Consider the following 12972-nt stretch of genomic DNA (forward strand, 5'->3'; position numbering starts at 1 on the left):
GCCTCCTTTGTTGTCCAAACCAAGAAAGCCAACCTGAAACCTATTTATAGTGCTCAAGCTCTGATTTCTAAGTGAAGAAATTAGCTATATATCAGGATTAGGTAAGACCCAGATGTAGACCGTCGAAGTAACAATGTTTATTACAGCAACAGGGGCAAAGGTACACGACGGCAGGCTCATGTCAGTAATCCAGAGATGGGGCAAAGGTAAACGACAGCAGGCAGGCTGAGGGGCAGGCAGAGTGGTCAGGTGGGCGGGCTCAGGGTCAGGACAGGCAAGGGTCAAAACCAGGAGGACAAGAAAAGAGAGGCTGGGGAAAAGCAGGAGCTGAGACAAAAACGCTGGTTGACTTGACAAACAAGACGAACTGGCGACAGACAAACAGAGAACACCGGTATAAATACACAGGGGATAATGGGGAAGACGGGAGACACCTGGCGGTGGGTGGAGACAATCACAAAGACAGGTGAAACAGATCAGGGTGTGACATTATAATTGTTTTCACACGTGAATACTGGGTCGTAGGTAATTGGTAAATCAATGTGGCAGATGGAATGGCAGTGGTTTACAAATGAAGCACAAGACCTGTTAGTTTTGAATGATGTGTCTAATATAGAGCTGTTTTTTACAATTGCAACTTAGTGTAAAGCAGATAATGTGCTTGCAGTTTTGCGGGCTTGGTCTGAATTTAGGTACATGAGTTAATGGTTTCACTGAGTGTGCCACAATACCACTTTTAGTGTGTAAGAGATTGTAAAAAAGCTGTAAAGTGACCAATGATTCCATGTCTATGTATACAGGGCAGCAGCCTCTAAGGTGCAGGCTTAAGTAACTTGGTGGTAGCCGGCTAGTGATGACTATTTAATAGTCTGATGGCCTTGAGATAGAAGCTGTTTTTCAGTCTCTCGGTCCCACCTTTGATGCACCTGTGCTGACCTCGCCTTCTGGATGATAGCGGGGTGAACAGGACGTGTTCGGGTGGTTGATGTCCTTGATGATATTTTTGGTCTTCCTGTGACATCGGGTGCTGTAGGTGTTCTGGAGGGCAGGCAGTGTGTCCCCAGTGATGCGTTGGGCAGACCGCACCACCCTCTGGAGAGACCTGCGGTTGCGGGTGGTGCAGTTGCCGTACCAGGCGGTGATACAGCCCGACAGGATGTTCTCAATTGTGCATATGTAAAAGTATGTGAGGGTCTTAGGGGCCAAGCAAAATTTCTTCAGCCTCCTGAGGTTGAAGAGGCACTGTTGTGCCTTCTTCACCACACTGTCTGTGTGGGTGGACCATTTCAGATTGTCAGGGATGTGTACGCAGAGGAACTTGAAGATTTCCACCTTCTCCACTGTGGTCCCGTCAATGTGGATAGGGGCATGCTCTCTCTGCTTTTTCCTGAAGTCCACGATCAGCTCCTTTGTTTTTCTTGACGTTGAGGGAGAGGTTATTTTCCTGGCACCACTTTGCCAGGGCCCTCACCTCCTCCATGTAGGCTGTCTCGTCATTGTTGGTAATCAGGCCTACTATGGTTATATTGTCTGCAAACTTATTTTAATAATAATAATTGAGTTGGAGGAGTGTGTGGCCACGTAGTCATGGGTGAACAGGGAGTACAGGATGGGGGCTGACCACGCACCCTTGTGGGGCCCCTATGTTGAGGATCAGTGAAGTGGAGGTGTTGTTTCCCACCTTCACCACCTCGGGGCGGACCGTCAGGAAGTCCAGGTCCCAGTTGCACAGGGCGGGGTTCAGACCCAGGGCCTCGAGCTTGATGATGAGCTTGGAGGGTACTATGGTGTTGAAGGCTGAGCTATAGTCATTGAATAGCATTCTGATGTAGTTATTCCTCTTGTCAAAATGGGATTGTGCAGTGCAATGGAAATTGCATCGTCTGTGTATCTATTGGGGCGGTAAGCAAATTGAAGTTGGTCTAGGGTGTTAGGTAAGGTAGATGTGATATGATCCTTTAACTAGCCTCTCAAAGCACTTCATGATGACAGAAATGAGTGCTACGGGGCGATAGTCATTTAGTTCAGTTACCTTTGCTTTCTTGGGTACATGAACAATGGTGGACATCTTGAAGCATGTGAGGACAGCAGACTGCGATAGGGAGAGATTGAATATGTCCGTAAACACTCCAGCCAGCTGGTCTGCGCATGCTCTGAGGACGTGGTTAGGGATGCCGTCTGGGCCGGCAGCCTTGCGTGGGTTAACACGCTTAAATGTCTTACTCACGTAGGCCACGGAGAATGAGAGCCCACAGTCCTTGGGAGCAGGCCACGTTGGTGGCACTGTGTTATCCTCAAAGTGGGCGAAAAAGGTGTTTAGCTTGTCCGGGAGCAAGACGTCAGTGTCCGCGACGTGGCTGGTTTTCCCTTTGTAATTCGTGGTTGTTTGTAGACCCTGCCACATATGTCTTGTGTCTGTTGAATTGCGACTCCACTTTGTGTCTGTACTGACATTTTGCCTGTTTGACAGCCTTACGAAGGGAATAACAACACTGTTTGTATTCGATCATATTCCCAGTCACCTTGCCATCGTTAAATGCAGTAGTTTACACTTTCAGTTAAGCTCGAATGCTTCCATCTATCCACGGTTTCTAGTTTGGGTAGGTTTTAATGGTCACAGTGGGAACAACATCCCCTATACACTTCCTGATGAACTCAATGTTATTATCTGAGTCGACCCGGAACATATCCCAGTCCGCGTGATGAAAACAATCTTGAAGCATGGATTCTGATTGGTCAGACCAGCATTGAATAGACCTTGAATTGTAGAGTTACCACACATGACTGTATTTGTTAGTGACAGATGGCTGTTGAAGTCCTTCATTGGCAGTCCTGTGGCCTTCACCAAGTGAGTTCCTAGGCGAATATTATCGTTTCAGCTGAACCATTACATATAAGGCCTTATACAGTGGCCTCAAACTTCTCGTTTGCAGGCCACATTAGGCCTGCAAGTAGGGTTGCAAAATTCCACAATTTGTTTTCCAGTTATCTTCCAACCAGCATTTCTGGAAAACTTGCCAGAATTTCACAATCCTAACTGTAAATCACATTATGCTGGCTTGCAAAGTGCCATGTAATTACTATTGAAATCTAGCCAACATTAGGCTATCCTACTGTTGAAATGTGTATTCCCCAGCTGCCAGTGTTAGGAACAGTGTGAGGAAACTACCTAAGCTGTTTAAACTGGTATAACCATTTCAGTAACGAGTGCAAAAATGTAATGATTGGATTAGTTCAGATTTGTTTTTTTTATCTTTGTGTAGCATAACATTAATTCAATCACTCAATGCAAAATCACAAATATGAAAAACAATTCCAAAAAAATCTACCGGCAGTAGAGCATGCTGGGGAAAAAGTTAATTTGTTATCCTGTTTTATAAAACATTTAGTTGGTGTGACTTCTCATTTAGTTTTGAGTCAGTACCACAAACATTTTAAGTAATAATTACTTTTCATTGACTTCAAAATTGAGTTAAAAATGCCTTGGGGTTTACAATGAGACGTTATCCATGTGCTCTATCTCTCGACTGAACACTGCACCTGAGAATAAATGAATGCTGCCAGACGAGTTTGAGGCAAAAGACATCCTGCGGGGACGGGAGCTGGGATTAAAAATAAAATAAAAAAATTGATATAAATATAGGACAAAACACACTTCCCGACAAGAGAGACAACACAACACTACATAAAGAGAGACCCAAGATAACAATCTAGCAAGGCAGCAACACATGACAACACAGCATGGTAGTAACACAACATGTCAACAACATGGTAGCAACACAACATGGTAGCAGCACAAAACATGGTACAAACATTATTGGGCACAGACAACAGCACAAAGGACAAGAAGGTAGAGACAACAATACACAACAATACACGCGAAGCAGCCACAAACGTGAAGGGAACCAGTTAACCACTTGGTAAGCCGACTATTCATCCACCCAAATATTATAATTATTTATGTTTTCTGGAGGTTGTCTTTGCGGTGTCGGGCTACCAATGTAGGCATATGACTCCTCATAGCCTACATAAACAATTCCGCATCACAATAATGCATTTGCATAACTTTGTTGAGCTCAGACCTGGATGACAATGAATAAAGGAATGAGGGAACGAAGGAATGAAGGAATTAATGAAACCTTTATCGGATGTCGCCAAAGAATCCTTTTCACAGAATGAAAGAGAACATTGTGATATTATTCGTATGACTGTCACAATCAGGCTGTAATCATTTGAGTACAGAACTCTCAAGATATGAACAGTCCATAACTCTACAAACACAACTAAGACAGCAACTTTTCACCGAAATAGCTATTTATTTGTACCCCCCAAAAAATTTACTTTCAAATAGGGTACGGAGAACAATTGAATGTCAGCTGAGAAAATTCTAATTCAAATTATATCTAAAGAGACAATCTAATCACATTATAGGCTTATTTGTCGCAGGTGCTGAACCTACAACAGGAGTAGACTTTACTGTCAAATGCTCACTTAGGAGCTCTTTCCCAACGATGCAGAGTAAAAAAATAAATAAAAAAACACAAGAGGAATAAAATACACAATAATAAATCTAGACGGTGCCTTACTGTGCTATACAATGCCTTTGTTACGTTACAGCCTTATTCTAATTGTCACGTCCTGGCCAGTATAAGGCTTAATTGTAATTTTAGTTTGGTCAGGACGTGGCAGAGGGAATTTGTTTTATGTGGTTCAGGGTGGTGTATTAGTTAGGAGGGCGTTTGATTTATTATTTCCGGGTTTTGAGTTATGGTCTATGTTGATGTATTTCTATGTGTAGTCTGGTTGATCTGTTTCTATGTTGAGTTAATTGGGGTGGACTTCCAATTGAAGGCAGCTGTGTGGTATTGCCTTTGATTGGAAGTCCTATATTAGTTGGGTGTGTTTGTCTGTGTATTTGTGGGAGATTGTTCCGTGTTAAGTATGTGTAAACCTAACAGGACTGTCAGTGTATCGTGCGTTCGTTTTTTTTTGTTATTGTAACGCCCTGGCCATAGAGAGGGGTTTTTTGTTCTTTATTTTGGTTAGGCCAGGGTGTTACATTGGGTGGGCGTTCTATGTTCCTTTTTCTATGTTTTGGTATTTCTTTGTTTTGGGCCCATGTGTGTGGCTCCCAATCAGGCACAGCTGAAGCTCGTTGCTGCTGATTGGGAGTCACACATAAGGAGCATGTTTTTCCTTTGGGTTTTGTGGGTCATTGTTTCTGTTTAGAGTATTTTCCTAACAGGACTGTTTGCTGTCGTTTTTGTTCATTTTGTAGTGTTCTCTTGCTTTTTTGAATTAAAATTCTAATGATGAACACATCCTCTGCTGCACCTTGGTTCCCTCTTACAGACAGCCGTTACAGTTATTTTGTATGTTCGTTTTGGAATGTATTAAAAGTTCAAAATGAACCATCTCAACTCTGCTGCATATTGGTCCTCATTTTCCGATGATGATTTCGCCATATCGTCCTCCGACGAAGAAATCCCTGACAGAATCTCCCACCAAACCAAGACCAAGCAGCAGAGGAAGGAGCAGAGGGAATTTGGATTGGATACATGGAAGAAATGGAGCAAAGACCGGGAATGCTACCGAGGAACACGACTGGCGATTAAACCCGAGAGGCAACCCCAAGACATTTTTTTGGGGGGGCATATGGGTAGTTTGGCGGGGCAAGTTTGGAGCCCCAGGCCAAATCCCCGGACTGTTTCTCGGAGGCCAGTTAATGGACAGGTATTATGCTTCGGGGTAATGGGTGTTATGGCGAGGCCAAGTGTTTTTAGGCCAGTACGCGCTATACCAGCGCCCCGCAGTTACCAGGGGGTAGTAGGCATTCAGCCAGAAAGGGCGATGCCAGGTTTAAGCTCGAGACCGCCAGTAAGCCTCCATGGTCCTATATATCCTGTTCCCGCTCCACGCACTAGCCTAGAGGTGCGTGTTCACAAGCTGGCATATCCGGTACCAGCACCACGCACCAGGATTATAGTGCGTCAGCCCAGTCCAGTACGTCCTGTTCCCGCTCCACGCACTAGCCCTAAGGTGTGTGTTTCACAGCTGACATATCCAGTACCAGCACCACGCATCAGGCATCTAGTGCGTAAACCCAGCCTCGCCAGTCTAAAGTCGCCAGAGCTGCCCGCCAGTCAACAGTCGCCAGAGCTGCCCGCCAGTCAACAGTCACCAGAGCTGCCCGCCAGTCAACAGTCACCAGAGCTGCCCGCCAGTCAAAAGTCACCAGAGCTGCCCGCCAGTCAAAAGTCACCAGAGCTGCCCGCCAGTCAACAGTCACCAGAGCTGCCCGCCAGTCAACAGTCACCAGAGCTGCCCGCCAGTCAACAGTCACCAGAGCTGCCCGCCAGTCAACAGTCACCAGAGCTGCCCGCCAGTCAACAGTCGCCAGAGCTGCCCGCCAGTCAACAGTTGCCAGAGCTGCCCGCCAGTCAACAGTCGCCAGAGCCGCCCGCCAGTCAACAGTCGCCAGAGCCGCCCGCCAGTCAACAGTCGCCAGAGCCGCCCGCCAGTCAACAGTCGCCAGAGCCGCCCGCCAGTCAGGAGCCGCCAGAGTGGCCAGACTGCCCGGAACTGCCGGAGTGGCCAGACTGCCCGGAACTGCCGGAGTGGCCAGACTGCCCGGAACTGCCGGAGTGGCCAGACTGCCCGGAACTACCGGAGTGGCCAGACTGCCCGGAACTGCCGGAGTGGCCAGACTGCCCCGAGCTGCCGGAGTGGCCCGACTGCCCCGAGCTGTCAGACTGCCCCGAGCTGCCAGACTGCCCCGAGCTGCCAGAGTGGCCCGACTGCCCCGAGCTGCCAGAGTGGCCCGACTGCCCCGGGCTGCCAGAGTGGCCCGACTGCCCCGAGCTGCCAGAGTGGCCCGACTGCCCCGAGCTGCCAGACTGCCCCAACTGTCCCCCGGCGATGCCAGAGTGGCCCGACTGCCCCCCGGCGATGCCAGAGTGACCCTACTGCTTGGAACGGCCAGAACTGGAGCCACCTCCAGATATAGGTGGGTTGGGGAGGGGGGGGTGTAGCACAGTGCCGTCGTTGATGGCAGCCACCCTCCCTTCCCTCCCTTTAGTAGGGGGGAATTTTTGTTTTGTTGTTGTTTGGGGTTGTTTTTCTTGTTTTTCTTAAGGTGCTTCCGGGGTTAGCACCTTTAAGGGGGGGGGGGGGTACTGTCACGTCCTGGCCAGTATAAGGGTTAATTGTCATTTTAGTTTGGTCAGGACGTGGCAGAGGGTATTTGTTTTATGTGGTTCAGGGTGGTGTATTAGTTAGGAGGGCGTTTGATTGATTCTTTCCGGGTTTTGAGTTATGGTCTATGTTGATGTATTTCTATGTGTAGTCTGGTTGATCTGTTTCTATGTTGAGTTAATTGGGGTGGACTTCCAATTGAAGGCAGCTGTGTGGTGTTGCCTTTGATTGGAAGTCCTATATTAGTTGGGTGTGTTTGTCTGTTTAATTGTGGGAGATTGTTCCGTGTTTAGTATGTGTAAACCTAACAGGACTGTCAGTGTATCGTGCGTTCGTTTTTTTTGTTATTTTGTATGTTCGTTTTGGAATGTATTAAAAGTTCAAAATGAACCATCTCAACTCTGCTGCATATTGGTCCTCATTTTCCGATGATGATTTCGCCATATCGTCCTCCGACGAAGAAATCCCTGACACTAATATAGATTTTTTTTAATCCTCAGCAATCTACACACAATACCCCATAACGATAAAGCGAAAACAGGTTTTAGAAATTTTAATAATAAAACTTAAAAACAGAAAAACAGAAATAACGTATTTAAATAAGTATTCAGACCCTTTGCTATGAGACTCGAAATTGAGCTCAGGTCCATCCTGTTTCCATTGATCATCTCTTACGTTCTCCCCTCGGGTGTAGCTCGTCTGAGGAGGAGACGTAAATGCCTGGGCCTAAACACACCAGGTAACACGGATGAAAAGGGAAGAAATGTGGGGTGCAATGAGCGATAAATAAATCAGACCACAACCAGAACTCAATTTTAACCCTCAGGGGATGTTTAGTGAATTAGTTAAATAAACAATATAAAAACACCCATAAATAAATCAGTAAGGAACAAAACCACAACAAGGGAAGGTAAGAGAAGGGAATGTTTGGGATCGGGGTCCAAGTAATGAAAATAAACAAAAGGTCCCTCCTCTTCTACACACCTAATCCTTCCTAACACATTCTACACCCTAACCCACTGTCCTACCTGGTTCCAAGAAAATATACAAGGGTGACACCCGCCCGGCTAACCTAGTGTATAAAACAATGGGTTATCTACGGGAGAATGTACACCCATGGGCAGATCTACCTTTTCCCTTCTCCAGGACCTAGGTAGGGTGGAGCGCCTCAGGAGGACAGGCTGAAACACAAAGAAATTAACACAAATAGTCAAACAAAAAACAAGTGTCCTCTCTCTCTCCCCCTCTCTCTTCTCTTCTCACATGGCAAACAGATATCCTCTCTGTAATCAGCTACAGCCACGCCCACCATCGTTAGCCGCAACTCGGTACACCTGTAATGCCCAAGACAAACACACCAACAGGGGAAAAATGGGGAACAAGAAAAACGTAACACGTAATATCATCCTTGAGATGTTTCTACAACTTGATTGGAGTCCACCTGTGGTAAAGTCAATTGATTGGACATGATTTTGGAAAGGCACACACCTGTCTGTCTATATAAGGTTCCACAGTTGACAGTGCATGTCAGAGCTAAAACCAAGGCATGAGGTCGAACCAATTGTCCGTAGAGCGCCGAGACAGGATTGTGTCGAGGCACAGATCTGGGGAAGGGCACCAAAGAATTTCTGCAGCATTGAAGGTCCCCAAGAACACAGTGGCCTCCATCATTCTTAAATGGAAGAAGTTTGGAACCACCAAGACTCTTCCTAGAGCTGTCCGCCTGGCCAAACCGAGCAATTGGGGGAGAAGGGCCTTGGTCAGGGAGGTAACCAAGAATCCGATGGTCACTCTGACAGAGCTACAGAGTTCTTCTGTGGAGATGGGAGAACCTTCCAGAAAGACATCAATCTCTGCAGCACTCCACCAATCAGACCTTTATGGTAGAGTGGCCAGACGGAAGCCACTCCTCAGTAAAAGGCACATGACCGCCTGCTTGGTGTTTGCCAAAAGGCACCTAAAGATTCTCAGACCATGAGAAACAAGATTATCTGGTCTGATGAAACCAAGATTGAACTCTTTGGCCTGAATGCCAAGCGTCACGTCTGGAGGAAACCTAGCACCATCCCTACGGTGAAGCATGGTGGTGGCAGAATCATGCTGTGGGGATGTTTTTCAGCAGCAGAGATTGGGAGACTTGTCAGGATCAAGGCAAAGATGAACGGAGCAAAGTACAAAGAAATCCTTGATGAAAACCGGCTCCAGAGCTCTCTGGACATCAGACTGGGTTGAAGGTTTACCTTCAACAGGACAATGACCCTAATCACACAGCCAAGACAACGCAGGACTGGCTTCGAAACAAGTCTCTGAATGTCCTTAAGTGGCCCAGCCAGAGCCCGGACTTAAACCTGATCGAACATCTCTGGAGAGACCTGAAAATAGCTGACAGAGCTTGAGAAGATCTGCAGAGCAGAAGGGGAGAAACTCCCCACATACAGGTGTGCCAAGCTTGTAGTGTCATACCCACGAAGACTTGAGGCTGTAATCGCTGCCAAAGGTGCTTCAACAAAGTAATGAGTAAAGGGTCTGAATACTTATATTCTACTTATATGTAATATTTCAGATTAAAATGTTTATAAATTAGCAAACATTTCTAAAAAACAGTTTTTGCTTTGTGATTATGAGGTATTGTGTGTAGATTGATGAGGGGAAAAAACTATTGAATCAATTTTAGAATAAGGCTGTTACCTAACAAAATGTGGAAAAAGTCAAGGGGTCTGAATACTTTCCGAAGGGAGTACCAGTACCATATCAATGTGCAGGGGTATGAGGTTGATATGTAGGCAGAGATAAAGTGACGATCAGGATAGAAAATAATAAGAGTAAAAAAGCAAAAAACAAAGTAGCAGGAGCGTATATAATGAGTGTATGTATAAATGTGTGAAAGTGAGTGTGTGTGTGTGTTTGTCATCAGTATGCGCGTGTGCGTGTGTGTGTGTGTGTGTGTGTGCGTGTGTGTGTGTGTGTGTGTGTGTGTGTGTGTGTGTGTGTGTGTGTGTGTGTGTGTGTGTGTGTAAGTGTGAGATGTTCAGTGTAAGTGTGTGTGGGTAGAGTCTCGTGAGTGTGCATAGAGTCAGTGCAAAATAGAGACAATGCAGATAATCCGGATAGCCACTTGATTAGCTATTCAGCAGTCTTATGGTTTAGGGATGAAAGCTGTCTCGTAGACTGTTGGTCCTAGAACCTATGCTCTGGGACCACTTGCCTGATGGTAGCAGAGAGAACAGCTCATGACTTGGGTGGCTGACATATTTGGCAATTTTTCGGGCCTCCTCTGACACTGCCTGATATGTACTGGGCCATCCGCACCATCCTCTGTAGCACCTTGATATGTATGTACTGGGCCGTCCGCACCACCCTCTGTAGCACCTTGCAGTCGATGACGGTGCAGTTGCCATACCAAACAGTGATGCAGCCATTCAAGATGCTCTCAATGCTGCAGCTATAGAACTTTTTGAGGATCTGAGGGCCCATGCCAAATCTTTTCAGCCTCCTGAGAGGGAAGAGGCGTTGTCGTGCCCTCTTCACGACTGTGCTGTTGTGTGTGGAGCATGTTAAGTTCTTATGATGTGGAAGCTAGGAACTAGAAGCTCTCAACCCGCTCCACTACAGCGCCGTCGATGTGGATTTTGAGTAGGAATAGCTATGATATCTAACATGTTAAATTATGAACAATTTTGCCCAGGTAACTGTTGGCTGTGTTTTTGTTTGTTGTGATGTACCAAATGCCTTTTACGTGTTAAATTTACTGTTATAGGCTAGCCTTAATATTTGTCTATACGTTTTCCAGTTGACACTATCAGAAAGTGTTTTGAACATTGAGAAAGAATGTTAGTTAAAGTTGTCATCCTTGCCAATGTTTTGTTTTTCACTGAAACCATAAGCACTGACTATCTAATAAGAGTGAGCACACTAACGGCAGTAAATACAATTGGCAAGTATAATAGCATTGCAGATTTTCAGTAAGAAGTGAGTCTTCCAACGCACAAATTGAACTCAAGAGAGAGCTATGAGAAGCACCTGCCTGTCTGGTGCTGCAGACCAGGTCCATGATTGATGGAGGTGATCCACACTAGCACAGTTTACTGAAGTTTCACACCTAATCAAATATTTGCTTTTGTAGTTTAATTATTTTCTTTACACAGTATATCTTAGTTAAAACCAAAAAAACACATATTTACCTAAATAAAGGGAGTTAGAAGTGCCCCGGGATTTATAACACCTCCAACAATTTTTCACCTGGAACCTTAATACATTGCAATAACGTAGCTTTCCGAGTGGGTCCGTGCTATCTGGGATCATTGGGACTTCCGAGGGACATGCCAAGGAACCCAGACAGCAATGACCGTTCCGAATGAGCACTTTCACATCATTCACACATTGTTGTCAGCAGCAACACATTTGATGTGATGGGGGTGTAAAGGGACTTACAAAATATAGTCAACAAAATTTAGATGAGGAATTAATGTCGGAGTGTGATTGAGGAACCACTCCCCCCTAACTGGGTTTTACAGCCATCCAATGGTAAGTGCCAAATGCCATCAAGAAACGTCATGTCCTAGCCAACGTTCGCTAGTAAGATGGCATCAGCAACAACAATAACTGATGCAGTACTAGCTAACGTTTTAAACTCCTACCGTCATGCTCATGTTTTTAGTACCAGCATCTGATCAACCTGGATGTTGGAAACAGTGCTCAAGTGCATGGAGCTTTCTTGGTTTACCTGGATTTTGCTGAACTAAGGTGAGTCAATCATGAATTGGATCCACGATCAACTAACAGTGTTCTGCGTCATCAAAACCCACTAGACCTCTCAGGTGAGTGCTACCGATGATATCAGTTGGATAAACCGAGGCTACATAAAATGTCAACTAAGTACTTTGCAATGACAACCCGTTATTAGCCAGGGGTACCTAGTGCCCGTGACGCATGCCCGGTGACTACCTAGTGCCCGTGACGCATGCCCGGGGGGGGGTGCTCTGAGCTGCGACTGGCGTCGCCGGAGGGAAGGGAGAAGGATGGAAAGCCCAGACGGTGCCCCCACTACCTGAACACAGAGGCCTGATCCACAGATGGTGAGATAAGGCTGGGTGTTTTTATTAAATAACCAACCCGTTATAAGACCTCTAAATGCAAGGAAGGTTTAAAGGAATGAATGTACAAGAAGACAACATAAGACTGATGCAAAGCTATACCGAGAATGAATTAGGCCACAGACTAAAAAATTGGCAACACTTGCGGAACACCCGTGGATCATGACCGCACCCCCAAAGGATGTAGGCGAACTGAAACTGGAGTGTACCTACAGTGTATATTCTTCAGCGTAAGATGATTTCTTTATACACATCAATGATTTGGTCCATCTCTGACCTCTTCTCCTCCCTCTCCCGATATGCAGTCAGTGCTGGTCAGAGGGTCGACCATGCTGCTGTGTGTGTTGGCATCTGACTCCAGCCTGGTGTACCAGAGGATGTGTGACGGCCTGCTGACCCCTGTACTAACCGTGGGCATCCTGGACCAGGGCCGCCGGCAGCACAGCAAGAGACGCCAGCAGGAGTGAACCGCAGGAGAACCAAAGTGACTATGGAAGTGACCGCTGTGTTCTCATTATTCATTCAGCAACGAACCACAGGAGACAGGGACTGTTAGTAGACTGCTATGGTCTGGTAATGAACACTTCAGTGACCAGAAGTGAACCACAGACAATGGCAGGCTGTTGTGGTCTCATAATGATGAACCAAAGTGCATCTGGGAGTTTATTGTTGAGAATTTTCCAGT

At 46.1% G+C, this 12972-nt stretch overlaps 1 pseudogene; it reads left to right on the forward strand.

The window, feature by feature from the left end:
* Positions 1 to 414: 414 nt before the first annotated feature.
* Positions 415 to 12754, forward strand: LOC123726913 (tRNA-splicing endonuclease subunit Sen15-like; annotated as a pseudogene).
* Positions 12755 to 12972: the final 218 nt, after the last annotated feature.

The sequence above is a fragment of the Salmo salar genome, chromosome ssa14, assembly GCF_905237065.1.
Source record: "Salmo salar chromosome ssa14, Ssal_v3.1, whole genome shotgun sequence".
In the NCBI taxonomy this organism is placed as follows: Eukaryota; Metazoa; Chordata; class Actinopteri; order Salmoniformes; family Salmonidae; genus Salmo; species Salmo salar.